The 23,456-nt window shown below is 31.1% G+C and overlaps 1 pseudogene; it reads right to left on the bottom strand.

Annotated features, from left to right (window-relative positions):
• Window positions 1-15,598: 15,598 nt before the first annotated feature.
• Window positions 15,599-16,335, bottom strand: LOC147382686 (histone H2B.7 pseudogene; annotated as a pseudogene).
• Window positions 16,336-23,456: the final 7,121 nt, after the last annotated feature.

A 23,456-nucleotide genomic window follows, 5' to 3' on the forward strand; every position in this document is an offset into this window, starting at 1 on the left:
TTCTATAAAATCGTTGCCTCCTTTCCTGCCCAAAAACCATCACCATCAACAAGCTGTTAGTTTGGATTGCTTGAAGGCGTGAACAAGTTGATTCTTTGAACATGATACTCACTCTTCACAAACACACTATTTGTTTCATTAATATTGTTTCTCAGGTATATTTCGTGATTTTTTCTTGACTTTCCTTATTTCTCATGTTATTTTGGATGATCTGTTTCTTAATTAGGGATGTTATTTCGCTATTGTGGAATGGACCTAAATACAAAAAATTCTCTGTTTTAAACTGTCCCAAAAAAACCCAATTATTTATAATATAGTAAAGAATAAAACTTTTTAACATAAATTCAAAAAAATGATTAATTACATCATTTAAAATTAACCAATGTGTGCAAATCAAACGGTGTTTGGATGAATTCATGCTGAGAATTTACAATCTTAAGTTTTTTTTTTGTATGAATTTTATACAAACTTGTTTAAGTATTTTTATTTTTTAAGATCAATTCATGTTAGGTGTTTGATCAAATTTCCTAATAGAGGTTTGAATAATGACTTGGGTGTAAAGGTGAAAAACCTTAAAGATGTGATGGAATTCGAAGTGTTCTAGACGTTGGTTTGTGTACTAAGTAAAATAAGATCATGAATAGGAGTAGGATATCAATAGAAAAGATGAAAATGTGATTGAAATATGAAGATAGATGAATCCAAGATAATAACTACATTCTTTCCCATTATTATATAAACAATCAAAGTTCTCACATAATGCGGTTCAAAAGGTGTTTACCATGTTTTAAACCTTGACTTTCCAAACTCTACATTGATTAGCAAGAAATGAACTCTCAAGTAAAAGTTAATTGGATATGAAAATATGGTGACAAAAGTAAGACATTATGTGTGTGTGTGTGTGTGTGTGTGTGAATGTAAACATATAGACCAGTTGACATCTAAAGCATAATTTAAAAACTCAAGAGTCAACCATAACATAGCAAAATACTCGATGTGAGTTGGGTACCTCAATGAATTGGACCACTTACAATATCCCATCGACATTGTGGGACCAACTTTATATAAAGAACATGAAAGCTCTTGCAACAGCTTTTCTTGTAGCACCCAAGAGCTGTCCCTTTTATTCCATAATAACTACATCTATTCCTTCTACTTTTTGTTAATTCAATTTCAAGATTGATTGCAATATCATCTTCAAAATACACAATAGGGCCATGCATTTTAGTTTGAAGAAATAAATTCAACACTAATTAGAAAAATGCACAAACATGGAAAAAAAATATGAGACAAAACCAACTTGGAGATCTAAAATTTGACTCTAGAAGTTAAGTTGTTGACTGGGAGGATTCATTGACTCTAGAAGTTAATTTATTATAGTTATTATAATTGCGACAACTCTTCTCGTAACACCTAAGAGTTGCCCCTTTTTATTTCACAACAATTACATTTATTCCTTTTACTTCTTGTTAATTCAGCTTCAAGATTGAAGAAATAAATTTAGCATTAATTAGAAAAATGCACAAAAATGGGGAAAAGTATGAGGCATGTTGGGTTATGTATTCTATTCTTGGTTGTGGATTCAAACTAGATTTTTTTATGATCCATTATCAACCCATTTAATTGGTAATGTGTGGGGTTTCCTTACCATTACTAGGGGTCCGGGGGCAAAGCCCCTGGAAAAATATTGGGCCCATTTGGTTTGATTTTGGATCTGACTCGTTTAACCTCTTTATAACACTAAGTATGTAAAGGGTAAGAGATGAAATCCGAAAGGGCTATGAGATATATACGAGACAGAGAGAAATTGTAACCTAGTTCTTCTTTGGTTAATATATTAAAATCGTCGTTTTTCGCCTGTGGACGTAGGTCGATGCTTTGACCGAACCACGTATATCTTGTGTCGTGTGAGATTCTTGTGTTCTAGTTTTATTTATACTTCAGATCATAGGGTTTAGTTTAACATGCCAAAACCAATTGGGAGTTCCAAAATTTGACTCTAGAAGTTAAGTTGGTGATTGGGTCATCAAGAAAATCAAGTAAAAAATCTCACCATTGTCGCCAACTCAAGTCACCAATTTTTCTCTAGCCCAATCAATTAAACTTTTTCAATCCATGAGGATAAAAATGGATTGATTCATTTATATAAAAGGATCTTCAAGTATGTTCACCAACAATGCAAAGATATATTTATACCATAAACTTAACAATTTGTAATAGTTTTCTTCTTAAAAGAATCCACACCATTCAGTGTAGTTATTGTGAGAATTTACAATATTGGACCTTTCATTGTAATTTGGAGCAAAAGATTTGCCATTAATATAATGCATCTCTTCCCTAAAGCCTATAATTTTTGGCAAATCAAAAGTAGCTTTAAACAATGCAAACGAAATAGGGAAACACCGAAAAAATTTAGAATTGGGGATTGTAGATAGTAGGATGCCTCCAAGTTTACGGAAGATTGACAAAAGGAACACTTAATTTTCCCAAGAATGCTTTCACATTTCTGCAAAAATCTATCATTAACCACAGAGAGAATCTTCTTTGTTGTTTCTAAATTATCAGTATTTCTGATCTTAAGATCTTTTTGAAGTCCTGTAATGGTTTGAGATACGTTTGCAGATGGCTTCTTAGCCTCCACCAAATATTTATCAATTGACATATTCTTTGCATAATCATTAGAAGAGATTTTCAATCTTTTGCATTTTTTTGAAACTAGGATATCGATTTTTTTTTGCTGTTTTGTTGTTTTTATTCTCCAAATTAAAAGCTTTGCTAGCTTTTGTCACATTTTCATTATCTTGGTTTTCATATTTATGAGTTTCTTTACAATGACTCTTCAGATTTTCAGTGATCTTCTTTATACTTCTGATGATTTTAAGTTTTCTTTTGTCGACATTTTCTAAATTCTCACTCGACAAATCAAGTCATACTGTCCTAATGATCCCATTCCCTTGATTATGAATTTTTCCAATGGACTCATAATTAGCAAGTTTTGTTTCCTTGTTTACATCAATTGTATCAAAGATAACTCTTTTATTCCTATTGCAAGTTTTCTTCCCCAAATTTGGATCAATTTTTCTTGAATCAATAGGAATTCTATAGAAAGTTTAACATGTTTTTTTTTTGTGATCTTCCATTAATTCTTTTATCCCTCCTATTCAACTTATTTTTTCCACTTTAAGTCTTGGCTTTTTTATTTTTAGCGAGGACAATGATCCCATATTTGCATTCACACTTTCTGCAAGGGCCTCTTCTCCATTAGATACAGTCCATTTTGTGAGGATATCTCACATTTATTGTTGTTAATTCTATTCAATTTATCTTGATATGCAATCTGCATTTAAATTTCGATAAGTTGTCCACATAAACAAAATAAGCAAACGCGTAAGTCAAATAAATGTATGGTAGATTTTGCACAATTGAATGAAGTACCTGGTTTTTCACAGGTGTCAACGAAACTCAATGTCCTATGCCATCATATGCATACCTTGTCCTATGCCAATAACATGCCATCGTTCTATTACTTTTTTATGCTTTAAAGATATATGTGGTGAGTATATATGGGATGATTCTTTAGTTTTTCTTTATTGTTACAAATTGGAGGTTTAGTATATAAGTATGTGTCTCTTAAGGCCTATCCATGTCTGTGTACCTTATTGAAGTGCTTTATGAGATTTAGTTACTTTGTATTAAACTATGTAATTGTGATTAAGCTGTGTTCAAATTGAAAATTTCTTTGGTGCTATATGATTATTTTGAGTTTGAAGCATTCATTAGCAAAGAATATGACACATTTATCACAATCTGTAATATCTTTATCTTTTTAAATTTGTTGGTGTTCACTTGCCTTATTTATATGTTTATAAATCCATAAATCAAGGGAAAATTAAAAAAAAAAAAATAGTCAATTTTTTAATTAATTATAAAAAGACATTAATTTAAATTATTTTCTAAACATTAATTTCAATTACGAAAAAAGCATCTGGAAATCACATTGAAGAAGATTTCCACACATGATCTTTCATAAAGATTTAAGCCATTTGGCTCTATCAGACAGTTGATGATGCATGAGTGGTTTTGGGTCTCCATAGAATAATTATAGTTAGAAATCACATGTTGATATCATTGTAAAAGAATAGTCAAAAGGGTTTTAAGGTAAGTAGAATTTATGAGTTTTTATTTTTATTTTTGTTAGATTAGATTATTAAATTTCATTTCTGATGTTGATTATGTTTCAAATTTCAAGTTGCAACTGGTGTGAGAATTTGCTAATTCTGAATCCATAGATCCATATAAATTTTAATTTAAGAATATTTGATATTTGATTATGGATTGCAATTTTTGGGTAGCGCGGTTGGAGTGAATACCCCATGGATATCTAAAGTGGCTAAACATATATAAGCACAAAATGACTCATAAATAGGTATGGGTAATTGAGTTGGAGTTGCTCTAAGACATCTGTCCTATTATTTTATTTTTATTTTTTATATTTAAATGTTAAAAGGATAAAGGAAAAAAACTTTAAAATTTCATAGTTTCTTGAGATTCTTTAACCTTTACAAGTAATTGTCATTTGTTATTGGTGTTTGTCTGTGTGTAATTGATTTTACATAGATGGTATGTTTTATAAATGTTTGTCATTGCAAACCATTTGAAGAATTATTTCATTACATGCTTCTATTTATAATGTTAATTATATGTTCTAATTTATTTATCATCAATTCGTGTATTAGTCTTGTATCTCCAAAATGTCATGATACATAACATGTGCTTTCTTTGAAAATCATTCTCCTTAGATTCCACATTCCACAATTTTTTGGGTCTTCCTTTCTCGTTTATAACATTCAATTTCCTTTCTCATTATTCTTATTTTGATTCTCAATTTTAAACAAACAAATACTATTAAGTTTCAAGCTATTGAAATTTGAAGCCAATGATTGTTTAGTCTTACCCAAACTTGTGTGAAGCTTCCTATGATTATTATTATTATTATTATTATTATTTTAATCAAATTATGTCATTATTTTCTCACAGCATCATCTTCAAACGTAAGACATGGCCATCTTCAAGATAATAGCTTGTAAAAGAGTAGCATATTTTTAATATCGACATTTGGCACCTATATCTAGCACCAATCAACTGATTTTTAAAAAAACATTAATTAGGCAATATGTTCAATTCAATGATTCAAATCTCCAATCTAATCAGAACAAGGAAACATATGAAGAAAAGTATTCTAACTATGATGTTACCGTAAGTCTATCACCCGAACGTGTTGTAGACAACTTTAAGTTATTAGAGTGAGATATGGTCATGTAAAGAATATAGAATAGTAGTAGAGCAAAAATTAGATTAGGCATATTTCATGTTTGTAATATATTATAATGTATATGTATACTTTTGTTTTTAAGGCTAAGTTCATCATTCCAATCACTATTTGTCTAGGAAAATCAATTGGTTTTCATTGTGAAATATGAAAATTTCTATTAATGTTCTGATATAGTTATTATAATTATGATGTAAATTTTATTTTCATCGCATATCTTCTTTTTCTTTTAAATTGTATATTTAGATCATTGATTCTTTGTCCCTGACTATGGTCATATAGGCTGATTGTTGATATTAAGAACTTTGTTGATGTCTATTTTAGGTATAATGGTTAGAAAGACTACTCATCATCAACAAACAAGTGACAATTCTCGTAAAAATCTTAGGAATCAAAAATACAATACAATTGAAGGTATTACTAATTATATAATGTTAATCACGTAAATGATATATAATTCTAAGCTTGAGAAAATAGCTTACACGTTTAAATGATCGTCAACAATATGCTAGGAAAAAAATGCCTTGGTCTTTATTCACCAAATCAGGCATCTTTAATCTTTTAAATCTTTATTTTTTGGGGTTAAATGAAGTATTTTCTAATCTTTGATAAGGCTCAAATAGACTTGTACTAGCCATTAAACACATTTTCAAACATATGTATGTGAATAAAAAAGTTGTTCAGATTATGAGAAAATATGATTGACATAAATGCAACAAAATGGATTTTAATATTGAATATAGATAAATTTTATGAAACTTAATAAGAATATAATGAAACTATTATTTATTATAACTATTTATAATTTTAATCATTTAAAATTTTAATCTTAATATTTTAACAGATATATGTTACGTTTATATGTTGTTGATGATACTGATAAAATTTGGGTGACACTATTTCATATTGAGGTAGAAAATTTATTCCAATGTAATGTCAATGTTCTATAAAAATTAAAGGTAATAAATATTTAAATTACAATTCCAATATCAAAAATCAACTATTATTATTAATATCATTATTAATATTTAATTATTTTTAAAATTGTTATTATTAATAATACTACTAAATATAGATTTTAACTTACAGATTTTATATGTGCATTTGCATTTTCAAGAAGAAGACTTTCTAAAATTCAATAAAATTTTGAATAGTTGTCTATTCAAAATTTATCTTTTTGACATTAAAGTTCAGTAATACCAAAGTAGTAGTCGTGTAAACCTATTATGCACTTGTATGGGAATCAAAAATCTTGAAGAATGACTATTTTATTTTGATATAGAGATAATATGACATTACTCTTGTGAGCACCTCGTTGTTTAACTTGATTAGTATAACCTACCACTATTGATGTATACTTTCTAGATATGTCACTCTCTTATATATTTGTAGTCAATGATTATACTTTCATTTGTTTTGGATATTTTGAGTACATAAGTAAATACATCATATATGACAATTTGAAGCATAAATATTACTGGTAGAAAATTTTAATTGTATGTTACTTGGTAGGTTATAATTCAACATATTGTCAATATAGTTCAATCTTTTTATTTGTCATTTCTTTGTCATCATGAATGTCTTTTCAGTTATATGTTAATCAACTATGTGACCATCACCATTACATACTAGGGGATAAACTTATACAATGCTAAGACATTCCCAAACTTTTTTTCAAATTTATTCAAAAACCAATGAGATATATGCAACACAACTACCAATTTGAATAATAACTTAGAGATAGATATGCAACAATATGAAGTATTAGAGATGATCAATTTGAGTATGTTTTTCGTTATGATAGATGGATTTAGTTTCTTCACCATTGTGTAATACCCCAATTTTTTATTCGTATCTCAAGAAAAAAATAAATAATGGAATTTTGAGAAAATTTTAAAAGTGGGACTTAGGATAAAACTTTAGAATTTTGTTCTGATTATTTTTAATGAAATTTGATCTCACCATTGGATTCAAAATGACTGAAAAACATATTTTAACCTATAATCACACTCAAATGAGAGTCCGAACGAAAAAATTGTAAAATCCTCGATTTTCGAGTCGGACTAGGTTAAAAAAATAAATTTTTTTTAAAACAATAATTTTAAAATTTTGATGGCACCATTGGAACCGCAACAAAAAGTTATAAAAAATGGAGTATTTGCTAATCATTTTTTTAGCCTGAAAAGTCGAATTATCGTCAAAAACGGAAATAACGTCAATTTTAGGGTCCTATCAAACTAAAAAAGTAAATTTTTGTTAGAGATAGAATTTGGAGAATTTGAACATGTCATTAGATCCGAAATAAAAAATTATATAAAATAGAGTATTTACTCATCACTTTTGAAGTCCAAACGGTGAAATTATCTTCAAACGAAACATGTAAAATACCGATTTCGTCCCGCAACTTATATAAATATTTTTTTTTATAAAAATCACTATTCACTTTCTCCTTAACCAACCAAAACCAGCAACATACGTTTGGATTTTAGAACGTTAAATTTTAATGACTTATCATTGTAGACAACCCATTTTTGCACTCGCCTGATTAATCAACTCGTCAACCCGATCGCAATGATTCCCAATGATGGATGTTTATTCCATTGCTTTATTTTGTTACCAGAAATGTTTCAGAAATCCGGATGAGGTATCTCAAACTGACAAAACTGTAGAAACTACGCTACGCTAGGAAAATATAACCCCAGAAACTTAGAAATCATCATTTTTCAAACAAAAAGAAGCTTCACGATAAAAATCACTAAAAAATTATCAAATTACCAAAATACCCCTAACCTTAAAGTATCCCCAGCGTCTACATTACGCTTAGAAAAATTCTTTCGAACACATAAAATAACAAATCAAAATCAAATAAATCATTTTGTCAATTTTCATAGAATTTGACAAAATTACGAAAATGCCCCTCATAAAGTTCACAACCATTTCACACACAAAATTTCATAAATGATACAAACCAATATTTCCATTAAATTCCTTACGAAAAATTGATTCTAAAACATCCTAGAACATAAAAAATCGACTTAAAACGCGAAAAGTCCTCTCTGGGGGTAAAACGGTAATTTTACAATTTTTATAATTAAAATTTTCGAAATTAATAAATAAAATATTAAATAATTAAAGTGAAATATTAATAAAATTAATTTAAAATTTTGAACTAAAAAAATCGATCAATCAGACTCTCAGGCAAAATTGTTGAGGGTTCGCAAGATATTTCTTTAAGGACCCCTCCATTTGGTGGTCCAAAGAATTAAAGATATAATAGAGGGGGGTTCTCCAAAAATTTAAAGTCAATCAAGCAAGACTAAAGTCAAGATATTAAATTCAATCAAATAAGATTAAAGTCAAAATTAAAGTCAATTAAGTAAGGTTAAAGTCAAGATATTAAAGTCAATCAATTAAGACTAAAGTCAAGGTATTAAAGTCAATCAAATAAGACCAAAAGTCAAAATCCTAATAGAGTTCTAATTAAATAATAACTCTATTTAATAGAATTCTAACTAAAATACAACTCTACCTAAAACAATTCTAATTAAAATACAATTTTACCTAAAATAATTCTAACTAAAATACAACTCTAACTAAAAGAATTATAATCAAACACTAATTCTATCTAAACTAACCCTTAAAAAAATTTATAACTAGGGGTCCCTACACCCTATTTTCGTAACAAATAATAAACCCTAGAAAAAATAGGTCAAAAAACTTCCCTAGTCTCCCATAAACCCTAATTTTAAAGCCGTAACTCCTTACCTAATACCCATACCTCAATTTTAGCTCAAAAAACACCTAGAAGCCCTTCAAAAACACCTAGAAACCCATAAACAATCTGAAGAATTCAGATCTAAGAAAGAGATACCTCAACTTGAAGATCAGAAATCAGATCCGGAGACAAAACGAAGCGAGGAATACTGTACAAAAAGTTATTCTATCAGATCTGAGGGAAAAAAATCATTGCGTTCGGAAAAGATAAGTTTTTTTATTTTTTTATTGATTAGGTCTTTTTAGCAATGTAGTTATATTTGGGAATTAGTAGAGACCAGCGTTTGCCGAGCGGGGTTGGTGCCTAACACCTTCCAACTCCGTATCGTGATCCTCGGATTTAGTTTCTTATTTTTTGTAGATTAGTTTCTTTTGCCTTTTAGAGTCAATGTTCGGTTCCTAGACCATAATAACTAGGTAGCGACTCCCAAACCTCAAAAGTTAAAAGTGGATCCGCGCACCCCGCGGATCGAGGGTGCTTTCAATCATCATCAATACATTACAAACGGGACGACATCGACGTCTAATGAAGAAAAGAAAAATGTCTGTAGCATCAAACTCGACAAACCCGACCTATTTCTTTTTATTATTCTCCTCTCTTTCATCAAATTTCGTCAAAAAATAATCGAACATATAACGGGAGTTTCAAACCTTTGACTTTAGATTTCATCTACTTCAAACCCAAATCGTTATCCGCTGCAAAAGAGAGAAACGACAACGTCATTGACATTTTTGAAACCATCGGGTCCAATTCAAAAAATAGCTGCTTCGACGTCAAACCTGTTTCAATTTTCACACTAGTCATCTCGATTTTCATGCACGTGCTTCAATTCTATCACATAGAGATTGGTAGGAGACTCTCAATTTCTATTAATAATCGTAGATTGTGAAAATACATTTAGAGTTTTTAACAAAAGTTGGTAATATGTTTTAAAAAATGTAGAATTCTTTTCATTATTTTAAATTCATGCCAAATCTTTATGTTTGATAGATTTAATTGTATTTTATAACTAAATTATACATGGGTAGGACATTTCACTAGGTTAGTCGTGTTAGTTGGGTCATATACACTTCTCGAACCCCATTTTGATCCAAATTTTGTAATTTTTCAATTTAATTGACCAAAATAAATTTTTAATTTGAAAAAAAATTAATATTCAATGAATTCATATTAAGTTGGTAAATATCGAAAAATGAATAATGTGTTCAAAAAATTGAAAAATGCAAAAATCGAAAAAAATAAAAAATGGGGTGAAACGATAAAATTTTAAAATCTTATCTAAGGGTTGATGTCTGTATTTTACATTATGACGATATGTGTGAGTTGATGATGATATGTTCTATTATTTATTTTAGGTTGCGTGACCATAGTTGCATGGTAGGAAATTGGATATACATTCTCAACTTTGTAACATTAATTTCTTATTTATTTAAAAAAAATGATGTGTATATGTAATTTTTTTGTGAACTATTAAAGAACTTGTGAATACCTGAAAGAATAGTCTGTCATATCATCCTGAGTGATATATTATCTTGAGATGTACAGTATGGACAACCAAACTCATACGTGGTATGGGATGCATATGAAAGTAGAGTCACAACTAAAATTCGGGTGTATTCCTCTCTATCTTTACCAATGAACTTGTAATGTAAAAGTGATCATATACGAATGGGGTAATATGTAAAGAAATCAAATACACGCCTAATAGGCATAGACGAAGATGATTAGTTAGTAATCACTAACAATCTATAGTAGTTAATCATTTTGACACATAAAAAAAGAGACTCATTATTTACGGTCACGTCAAACGGACAGCCTAAGTCAGATTGTAAAATCTTGAGTTTTCGATTCGTATCTCGAAGAAAAATAAATAGTGAAATTTTGAAAAAGTCCTAAAAGTGAGACTTAGGATAAAATTGTAGGATTCTGTTCTGATCATTTTTAATAAAATCTAACATCACCATTGAATTTAAAATGGTCAAAAAAACATTCTTTAACCTATAAGCACGCTCAAATGAGAGTCTAAACAAAAAAATTGCAAAATCCTCGATTTTCAAATTTGACCAGGCTAAAATAATAAGTTTTTTCTAAAGTAAGAATTTTTAAAATTCTATCATACTATTGGGTTCGTGACGAAAGGATAACGACATCAAGATCTTCAAAACTACTGAGCCATATTAAAAAATCAACCTCCTCGAAGTTCGATCCGTCTCAATTTCTACATCGATCATCTCAATTTTTGCCACGTGCTTCGATCTTATTGCATAGAAAATTGTAAGGACTCTCAATTTCTATCGATAACCATAGATTGTAAAAATTGCATATAAGGTTTTAACGAAAATTTGTTATATGTTTCAAAAATATAGAATTTTTTTCATTATTTCAAATTCACACCAAAACTTACACATTTGATATGTTTAATTGTATTTTATAATAAATTATATGTGGGTAGGATATTTCACCGGGTTATTTTCGGTAGTTGGGTTCTGTGCACTATTTGAATCCAGTTTTAATATAAGTTTTGTAAAGTTTTAATTTAAATGATAAAAATAAATTTCAAAGTGTGAAAAAAGATTTGATATTGAAAAATGAATATTTAAGTGAATGAATCCGAAAAATGAATGATGTGTTTGAAAATGCAAAAAGTGTAAGAATCGGGAAAAAAAAAAGATAAGAGGAGATAAAACGATAAAATGTAAAAGTCACACCCGATAAGTGATGTCTGCATTTTATATTTTAATGTTGTGTGTGGATTGGTAAATAGATATTCAGGGATAATGGTATTAGTTGCATGTTTATTTACTTTCTGTAGCACAAAATGCAAGTTATGTTATGTTCTATTATTTATTTTACATCGCGTGGCCACAATTGCATGGTAGGAAATTAGATATCCATTCTCAACTCTGTAATGTTAATTTCTCATCTGTCATATCATCTGGAGTGTTATACTATCTTGAGATGTACGGTAGGAACAACTAAATTCATACGTGGTATGGGACGCGTATGAGAGTGGAGTCACAATTGGAATCTGGATTTATTCCTCTCTATCTTTACTAGTGAACTTGAAATATAAATGTGGTCAAATACGAATGGATTTATATTTGGGAATCACATGCACACTTGATAGGCATAGACGAAGATGATTAGTCAGTGATCACTAACAATCTATAGTAGTCGAACGTTTTGAAAAATTGAAAAGAAACTTATTATTTACGATCACGTCAAACGGTTAGCCTGAATCGGATAAATAGTCCCGCAAGTGTGGTAAACAACGACCAACCATAAAATCATGAACTAATATTTTATTATGAAACATCATGTCCTAACTGGGAACAATCCAGTCGTAAATCCCAACTCTCTAATTCTATTACTCGACCATGGTATATTATGTATTTGTTGTCTTATTTTGATATATAAAATGAAATGCATGTTTAATTTTTTCATTTGATCAATTAGATTTGTATAAAAAGAAAATATTATAGTAAGTAATATTGATTGATGTAATGTGAGTTTTAAAATGTTTAGTTGCTCATCCTTAAGTATATGTACCAATTAATCGTAGTTTCTTCTGTAAAATTTTGCATATTTTAAATTGATTCAATATGTTTTTTCGTTAATGTTATGAGAAGTTATTGGCAGATATTGTTTACTTCCATATTGGATAACTATTTTTACTCACCTTTTCATTTTCTATTTTTTAGTTTCAAATCTGGAGCTTGGCGAGACAGGTATAGAATACGAGTGAGGATTATCTGGTAGGTCAAATAGACGACCAGAGTCCATTACCTAGTGAGTATTGAGGCTATACCCCCTAGTGGTGTTAGTTCATCCAAGTAGTATTATGGATTTTGTACTGAGCATTAGGACTTGTTAAAGTAAGGAGTTGTATATAATTCTGTATTTTATTTATTCTTCTGCATTCTGATCTATCATTCGTTATTAGATGTATATAGGCTTTCATTATTATTATATTTTGTATGTATATACCAAATATTATCACTTTTTTTTATCAGGTAGAGCAGGTTGAACGCCTTGGAATATTAACATAAACAAGAGAAACTATGCCAAAATTTCGAGACACCACCTAGTGTCTCGAGATCTGACATAGAACTTTGTATAAAAGTTTGGCGGGTCATCACACGGATAAATGGTCCTGCAAGTGTAGTAAACAACGATCAGTTATAAAATCAAGATCTAATACTTTATTATAAAACGTCATGTCCTGATTGGAAGCGATCCAGTCGTGAGTCCCAATTTTTTAATTTCACTACTCCATGATTGTGTGTTATTTATTTGTTGTCATATTTTGATATATAAAATGAAATATATGTTTATGTTTCCATTTGGTTAATTAGATTTATATAAAAAAGAAAATATTATTGTAAGTACTACGGATTGATGTAAATGTGAATTTTAAAATGTTTAGTCACTCATCCATGATTATATGTACCAGTTAATTGTAGTTTATTATGTAAAGCTTTGCATATGTTAAAATGATTTAGTATGTTTATTCATTCATGTTAGGAGAGGTTATTAGTAAAAATTATTTACCTCTCTACTGAATTACCATTGTTATTCATTATTTTCTTCTCCATTTTTTTTTTAATTTCAGATTCGGAGCTTCGCAAGACAGGTGTAGAGTACAAGTAGGGATTATCTAGTAAGTCAGATAGAATTGAACTATACCCTAACGACGTCAGTTTGTCCAAGTAATATTATAGATTTTGAGTTGAGTGTTAGAACTTTTAATAGAGTGAAGAGTTTATGTATAATCTTATATATTAATTTCTTCTTCCACACTCTAACCTATCGTACATTATTATATGTACATTGGCTTCCGTTATTATTCTATTTTGTATATGTGTGTGTGTGTGTGTGTACATACAAGATGTTATATATATTGTTTATCAGATGAAACAGGTATTTAATGCTTTAAACTGCTAATATAAACAAAAGAAAATCGTGCCGAGATTTGAAGACGCCACATAATACCTTGAGATTCAACAAAAGACTGTGTTAATGTTTCGAGGGCGCCACGCAATACGTCAACCTTCACACATGTTTTTTAAAAAAGAAGAAAATGTATTCTAATTATATCATCAATAAGTCTACAATTTGCTATTAATTTGAACATATTTAAAAATGAAAATGTATCTTATTCCTATATTAAGGGAAGTTATCATTGTGTATTCTAATTGGTATTAATGAGTTAAAATCAATTCATATTGTCATGGTTTATATATTAATGGTAGTTATGATTATATCTTCTCTTCATGAATTCTGAAATTGAAGATTTAAATTTACAATGATGCATGTTCTTTGATTCCAAAGAAATGAGAATAATTATTATAAAATACCAGGTGCTCTTTTTCCTCTTCATGGATATTTCTCAAATAATTTATTTTTTTAACAATTAATATTTATTAATTAATAGATCTTTGTAACTTTCTAGGCTTTTGTTTTTTAATTATTCTATCATGGCAATAATCTAATCTACTTTTTTTAAAGGATTTGTTCTTTGAACTTTCAAAGTGATATGTTAAAATTAAATTCCTTTTGATTAGATCTATTTTTTTCTTATCAATTTATAATTTAACTTTTGATACATGCTTTGTTACTAAATTCTGTTTTGGTATTATATATTGTATCAAAACCATTCGCCCTTCTCTAAAATAATTAGATTGAGACTTAAAATAGGCTATTTATGAAAAAAATGACAATCAAGAAGGATTATATCCTTACAAAAAATCAATTCATTCCAAAACTATTAACCCTTATTTTGAAAAATGTTTAACTCTTTTTAGAGCCTCTAAACACTTTTTCATATAATACAATATTTCTTTTAGTATCAATATCGCAATGCCTGAGAGTTATGTTTTTTTTTACTATTTAGATATGATACTCTTGCCTCTACAAAAAAATAATTAGTACATTTCTCCCAATCAAAAATTAAAACTCAAAATGTTGAATATATTTATCACCATGTATTTTGATTGATATTAATGAGTTAAAATCAATTTAAATTATCTTGAATTATATATTAAAGACCATCTATTATACTCAATCTTGTGAAAAGATTAGAAATCAGGAATGCAAAACAATTTTATCATTATTTTTACGCCTCTAAAATTCTCTTTAGTTTTCACTGTTACAATTCCAAAAGTTTTTTTTTTTTTTTCATAATTAGTCTTACCTCCTTAAAGATAATTAGCATATATCTAGCATTCAAAAATTAGGACTCCAAACATGTTATAACTCATACAACCCCGCACGTGCAGTAACCACTACTATGACTAAATCAAGACCAGCCTGAATTCGAATAAAATAAAATCCAAATTCAAAAATTTGTATCGAAATATTTTTAAATAAAATAGGATTTATGGGAGTCAAACCTCGGATGCGTTTGTTCTCGATTTGGGTTTTGCTCCTTAGAATAGGTCACAGACCCAAACGAAACGGTCGAACAAAAAAAAAAAGGTAAAATTAAAGTGAAATGAGAGAAGATAGATTCATTACTACGCATTAAAAACTTTACAATCAGGAAAAAAAAACAAAACAAAACAAAACCTAACCCTAACAACATACGAATCGATTTCACCGCCACCAATTCATCCCCCAAAACCCTAAAATACAAAAAGCCCAAATTACAAATAAGATCGCATAATAAAACACAAACCCTAAATTTCAATAAAAAATTCAGATTCAAGAACTCGTAAACTTCGTAACCGCCTTTGTTCCTTCAGACACGGCGTGTTTCGCAAGCTCTCCAGGCAAGACGAGACGAACAGCAGTCTGGATCTCCCGAGACGTGATGGTCGGCTTTTTGTTGTACCTTGCAAGCTTCGAAGCCTCTTGTGCAAGTTTCTCGAAGATGTCGTTGATGAAGCTGTTCATGATCCCCATGGCTTTGCTGGAGATACCGATGTCCGGATGAACCTGTTTCAAAACCTTAAAGATGTAGATCTTGTATGTCTCAACATTCTTCTTCGATCTCTTCTTCTTCTTGTCAGAAGATGTTGCTTCTTTGGGGAGTTTCTTCTCAGCTTTGGGTTTCTTCTCTCCAACTGGAGCTTTCTCAGCTTTCTTCTCTTCTGCTGGCTTCTTCTCTGCAGGTTTCTTCTCGGCCTTGGGCGCCATTAGAAAGACCTTGAAATATAGAACAACGGAGAAGATAAGACAGATGAAACTTGAAAAATAGAAGACTTTGTGAGTTAGAGTTAAGAGAGAGATGTATTTATTGAGATTGGGAAGTGAGATTTGATTCGTCAGGTTAGTTTGACACGGATCGAAGGGTATGAACCGTTGATTTTCGGGAAAGAGAGTGAACGGTGTAGATGAGTTTAGCTTAGCGCGATTTAAGGAGAGAGAGAGAGAGAGAGAGAGAGAGAACGCTTTATATGTAAGTATTTTAAAAGAATCGTGATAACCTGACTACCACACGTGGCAAACTCAGTCAATTACCAGACGTGACAATTTGGAACTGTAGATCTAAGTTCCTCGGGATACACTAACGCACTTCCCCATAAAAAAGTGTTTCTTAAAATCTTTAAGTATGGCCTGACTAACTAGCATGTGACGTAATTATTGAGCGACAGGGGAACGATAATTTTGATGTCCCACAGCAACAAAATTGTGTGGTCTCTTAAATGCCACGTGGTACAATTTATTATTATTTTAGGGAGTTACTATTGCCACGCGAAATGTTACTAATGCCTCACCAATTCCAATGCAAATTACCAACGCATTACAAGCAGTTGGTGTGGCATTAGTACAAGTTGGTATGGTAATAATAACTATCTTATTTTATTATATATATATATATATATATATATATATATGCATTTTTTTTATTTTTTTTACCAATATTGTTTCTAGCCAAGCTTGGATTATAAATAAATAAATAACTCAGAATGCAGAGTGCCAAGTTCAAAAACAACTTATAGTATTGCATTATATATTGATCTATATTTAGACCACAAATCAATTTCCATTATAGAATAAATGTTTTTTACTTAATTTATTGAGAGCTTATATTGTACACCAACAGTCGCTAATGCCACCCAAAGATGTTTATATTTTATCATTTAATTTGTTGTAAGGGATTTTCTTTTTTTTAAATTTAAAATATTAACTAAGGTCATTTTGGAAATAACATAGGAAAAATGCCTACATTTTAAAAAATAAAAATAAAAACTAACTAACATGGTTATAGAGTCATTTTATTTAATCCCAAGAACAGTTCAAAATCCCATGAAACAATAAATTTCTTGGGATTAAGCTCCTAGGTTAGGTCAACCCTCGACCCAACCAATTGCATGTAGGACTTTCCAAGGGGGCGATACGTGAGACTATGGGACTTGTCTCACTCAAAGTGTGGGCATACCCACAATAGGGGATGGGGATGTCTTTTTATTCACGTTGATAAAGATGACCTTGATTATAATAAGCTTAAATGTAAATGTGAAGCATTTTTTGCTCTTTTATATTTTGGAATCAAAATCTATCAACTTATCTCATTATAATAGTAAAGATTTGAGAGGAGCATAACTTATTAAATTACTTCCTTACATGCTAGCTATGTTAAATTACAATCCCATTTAGTTGTTGATAACTTAGTATTATTATTAGTAATAATATATTAATAGAGTTGTGCTACAATGACCTCAGCGAGGGACACACGGGAACACTTTGAGGTGGTGGTACACACGTGTCCATAGATGTGTTTTACTTGTATCTTGAATTTTAAATTTGCACGTTTGGTGAGAGTTTGGTAACCATCCATTTTCAAAATCTTAAGACTTTTTTCTTAATTTGTTTTTTTATCTGAGAGCCGTGGTGTTGATTTGCCAATGTAGTAATCCATTTGAGCAAATCGGCCCTTAGAAAGGTATAAAATCTTTCTCAGTTAGTAAGGAAATTGTTGTGCTCATTACATCATTAATATTTGTTTTTAGGATGTACATGATCAATGACTATTTAAGAAATAAAAGTAAAACTTCATATGATAGATGGGGTGAGATTCTTCATGAAGAGCTGATTTCCAACATTTTAAATTGGGCTCTCCCGTATATTAGGACCAAGGATTGAACAAGGGTCGCTGAACTTCTCCATAATCTCTCTGCAAGCTCTAATTAATGTTCTTCACTCTCTTTAAGTGATTTATCATGAAATAAATATGCAGGACCATACATCTAGACGACCCTCAATATAACTTACAAAGTATAAATACAATTTTTTATCTTTTGGATAATCAAAATTTTATCAATGGAGGACAAGAAGTCCACAATAATGTCTGTCCAGAAATATCGAAGAACCAATGATTAATACTAATATTATTTCATCACCCTTCAGAAATGTTTGTCCACCCAAACAAGCACAACATAACGGGTTTTGATGTTCAAAATCTTGGTGGCACACTCATGATAACGATTTTTTGCATTTTTGTTCTATTTGAATGCATCGATCTCAAATGCCAAATATATAGATCAAATACTTTTGACTTCAATAAAAAGTTCATTATCGAAAATAAAGATAATAAGTTTCACATGCATGAATATGTCCAACATTCGCCAATGTATATACCCTTCGACAGAACATCTCAGCAGACAATTGCGCCGAACAACTATATTTCTATAGTGGAAAGGGGCTCCAGTACCCCGTGCAAGAAGCCCAACCCTATAAAATCCCCTTTTGCAATCATTCTTTGATTGATCAATACAAATATAAGCCATTCTCTTGATCCTTTCTATCCAAAATATTTCTCACAAGATTCGTTTCTTTCTCTGCTCCATTCTACTAAATTCCTCTTCGTTCCCAAACACATGCCACTTCTATTTTGAAATGCATCAGGGGTCGCACAATGAAAGCAAGTCTTCCATCTATATCTTGGCCCCTTTCACACATGCCACGTCAACTATCTTGACCTCCTGAGATCAAGGAATGAGCTTTCCCTACATCATATATTTGTTGTGTAATATTTTCTCAAGAGTTTCTACTTTGGGGGGGTTTCTTATTAGGGAAGATTTACAAGTTTGGGTTTTCTTAACGTGTGTCCTTACAAAACATGTTAAAGTGCAATAAATTCACATTGGGAATAAGCATCTAAGGCATTTTCAGTACAAAACACAATTTACCAAGTGTATTTATTGCACTTTAATGTGTGCCCTTGGGGCACACATTAACACTACCCTACATGTTTTGGAAACTCCCAATTTAATAAATAGAGATATCTAGGACTGTAAAACTTAAGAGAAAATAATGATTGTTCTTGATCTAATCCGTGGACATAGGCACATTGCCGAACCACGTAAATCCTTGTGTTTTTGTGCAATTGTGTCATCTTTTCTGTTTCGTATTTTCACACTTTGATCACACTCTTTGTTAAAAGAAAACTTCTTCTAACCTGATTTCGGAGCGTCTATTTCTTTCATCTTCATCTCCTCGACCAACATATCAAGAATTTCCACCAAGATCCAGATTCTCCTTCCTCCTACGTAGATCAGAATCTCTAGAGGGTTCTGTTTTGACACACAGACATGCTTTGTCAAAGACCTTCATACACTTGATACTCTTGTCCAGCTTCACTATACCTCCAAGAATGATTTGACTAACCATAGATGAAACAACATACCCACAATCAAGTCCAAAGGAGAACCTTTATTCCTCCGTGGGAGGGCAACCATTCCAACACCATTTCTCAACCTATTGATTGTCACTCTCATTATGCCTATTAGGAGTGAACCCAATTTTTTTAAGAAGTCTGTTGGAAAGAAGCAAGCACCTAATGTTAAGGACAACCACTAATACCTTGAATGATCCTCTTTTTTAAACGATCTATCATATAAATCTCCCCCCACCATGTGATTCGATGCTGTATATTTCTGTATGACAAATACAAGAAAAGAAACTAGAAAGACTCGGAGTTCATATTTTCTACTTGTGATAACTCTAGACAATTCTAAGTTGGTTATCTTCTACAAACAGAAACAATGATACTTTCATCACTAATTGTAATATGGGTCACCTAGTATTTATTAGAACAAAAACAAAGTAACACCGATAAAAAGAAAAATCAATTCAATTTATAATCATCCAAGTAGAAAAATAGAAATCTAACAAATTCTCGTACCCATTTGCAAAAAAAAGTAGCCAAAACAAAGAAACATCAATAAAATGATAAATCAGTTCTATTCATAATCATCCAAATAGAAAATAGAAAGCTAACAACTTCTCTTACCCATTCACAAAAAAAATAGAGCCAAAAAACTAGATTTTTTAATTTTTATAACACTTGTTAGAATGTAGAAACCTTTCCATATCAAAATAGTATCAATTTCACTATGAAACATAGATTCAGAAACAAACCCAATATGTTATTTTGTTAGATAAAGATTACCTTGTCGTACCAGACTTTCAATCAAAATTCAATCCCACCATTACTACAATCAAGAACACTCTGCAACTCAGAGAAGTAAAGAAGATCAGCAGAATCCTTCTTCCCATCAATTACATCTTTATAAGATGCCATCAATTTGTCCCATTTCTCCCTACATTGCTTCCCATCCCTCCTAATCCCACATGAAACCAAACCCTGGGCAAGCTCATCCCAAACAAACCCTCTTCGACTCGTATTCGAAAACCTTTTCTTCATCTCTCCCCTCAATTGTATCAATTTCAAAACCTCCCCTCTCTTCCAATTCGTACCCCTCTTCTTCTTCTTCTCCGCTCGTTCCCGACCCCGGTCGAACTTCCCGACCACTGTTTCTCTTCCATTTCTTCCACGTAGAAGAGTTTCGGTAAGGACGAGCATTGCATTGTCCATAATTCTTCGGTGTGCCCTCTCCTCGGCACGCCATTTTTCTTCCTTATCGGCACGGATCCTCTCTCGTTGTTGTTCATTCTTCTCTAGGGTTTCGAGGAGATTCATAAAGAATCTGTGCTGTTGAGCTACAACTGTTTCAAGTAATTGTTTTACAGAAGATATGTCGATAGTGGTTCGCTTCTTTTCTTTCCTCCCTCCATTTTCGTTCTTAAGGAAAGATGAAGAACAAGAATCTTCTTCTTCTGTGTGATCTTCGTCTCCTTCATTGTTTCCATTTTCGCTGCTCTCGTATTCGAATTCTTCTTCGTCTTTTTGTTGTTGTTGTTCGAATAGATGGATTTTGTGAGGGCGAGGGTGAGTGTGAGAAGGATTGAAGTCTGGGTTTAAGCGTTTGCGGTGTTGAGGTGTGAAGTTCGGGTTAAGGGTTTGGTTGATAGATTGAGCGTTTGGAGAAGGAACCCTAACCCTAGAAAGAGTAGGAGATGATGGGGTTGGGGTGGATTCATTGTAGATGAGATTGGGATTGTTTTCGTTTCCAGAGACAAGAAGTTGAAGATCTGAGTACGGGAAGGTTGGGGTTTCAAGTCGAGATGGACGAAATGGATGCATCTCTCTCTCTCTCTCGCGATGTTGGTGGAGGAGTAGAGAGAGATGAAGTGGAGGACTGTAGAGAGTGACTTTTTGTTTCTTCTTCTACATCATAAGAGAGGGTCAAATCAATTACCTCGATGTCCCAGATACAGAGTTGACTCGCCTGAGACATAGAGTCAAGAACGAAATAAATCAATTGACTCAGTCTTCAATTATAATTTATTGAATTTGTAAACAATAGGATAAGAGAAACTATCAAATTTCTAATGCAAAGCCTCATGATTACTCTCTATGGATCATTTTAATATTGCACAAATAAAATAACATATTTGAAGAAAAATCGATAAGGATTCCTAATGATTTGTTTGTATAAAATAAAATAACATATTTGGAAAATTTTCAATAAGGATTCATGAATTATCACTGAAGAAAAATTAAGTTGCAAGCAAAATGACCAAATCAAAAAAATCCAAATAAGTGAGGTTCCAAGTCATTCCATTAAAAAATCCAGGGTCTAATGGGCCACTAGCTACGTAAAAAGGGTTAAAAACATATATTTTTTAGACCATCAAATCAACTTGATTTGATCCTTTATACCAATTTGAAAATGTATTTGGTCCCTAATACTAATCTCGCCCACAGAACAAAAAAACAAAACTCATAAATCTGAGTTTGAAAATGTATTTGGTCCCTAATATCAATCTCACCTATAAAACCAAACAAAATAAAACCAAAAAAATAAAACCATAAATCTCACTCATAGAACAAAAAATTAAAACCCATAATAAATTGTGGAAAGAGAGAGTATGAGTGACAAATTGTACATGGGAGGTTGATCGGGTTCCTTCGATAAATCACAATCCTCTCTGATACAATCGGCAACAAGCTCTCAAATCATAGAAATATCATATGTTAGGAAAATCTGAGTCTAAAAAATCATAAAAATTCATCGTTCTTAAAAAATAAAATAGAGAGAGAGGCCCGTACTGTTACAGAGAGAGTTTTTGTGATTTAGGTTCTTCAATCTATGAGAGAGATAACAATGCTTATTCATGAGGTTCCCCATACTTAACTCGTGATGGGAATTACGCACACACACACACAGGGGTTGAAGAAAAAGACGGACTAGAGAGAAGAAGAGATTAGTGAAAGTGACTAATTGGGCTTTTTGTTTGGGGAGGGGGTCTTTATAATTTTGAATTTTGGAATGCTTTGAGCCATTGGATTGTCCAAGATTGTGTGATTCTTCTTTGTAGGGTGAAATGTAAGATAAATAGGTTGATGCCGAGGGATTCCCATATATATATATATAACACATCTCAAGGATACTTATGCCAAAGGTAAATTCCTAGTTAATGTTATATTTATGGCATAAACAGACATGATCATGAATTTGTGGAATAGATTGTCAAGGTTCACAAGAAAGGTATCTCCCGTTATCACACGTGCCACCCCCTTGGAAAGTCTTATGTGTACAAGTTGAGTCGAGGGTCAATCAAACTCTAAAGAGAAATTCATAATTTTGCGGGATTTCAAACACTTAACCTACTTTTCTTGAGGAGCTTATCAAGGCTAGGCTTGACATTTGTATATCTAATCAATTTGAAAATACAGGTCTATCTCAAATATTTACCAAAACATGGAGGGTATGTCTCAGTCAACCTTAAAAATGGACAGTCTAGATTTAATGATATGCAATGTCACACATCTCTGAAATACTTATCTAGAGGATAAATCTGGACATTTTATTTGTTTTTATGAGAACGCTTAAAGCCCATGACGCAAGAAATTCGAATTGAACGGCTATAATTCATCAATTAAAGTGCGGAGTAAAAACGTAATTTAACAAAAAGATGTCAGAATCCTAATCAGTTCTTCTTGATAACGAGTATGGTGCATCATCTTCAATAGTCCTATGGTACACAGAAGCATCTCACTTT

The sequence above is a fragment of the Akebia trifoliata genome, chromosome 16, assembly GCF_017979445.1.
Source record: "Akebia trifoliata isolate Shusen 1 chromosome 16, ASM1797944v1, whole genome shotgun sequence".
In the NCBI taxonomy this organism is placed as follows: Eukaryota; Viridiplantae; Streptophyta; class Magnoliopsida; order Ranunculales; family Lardizabalaceae; genus Akebia; species Akebia trifoliata.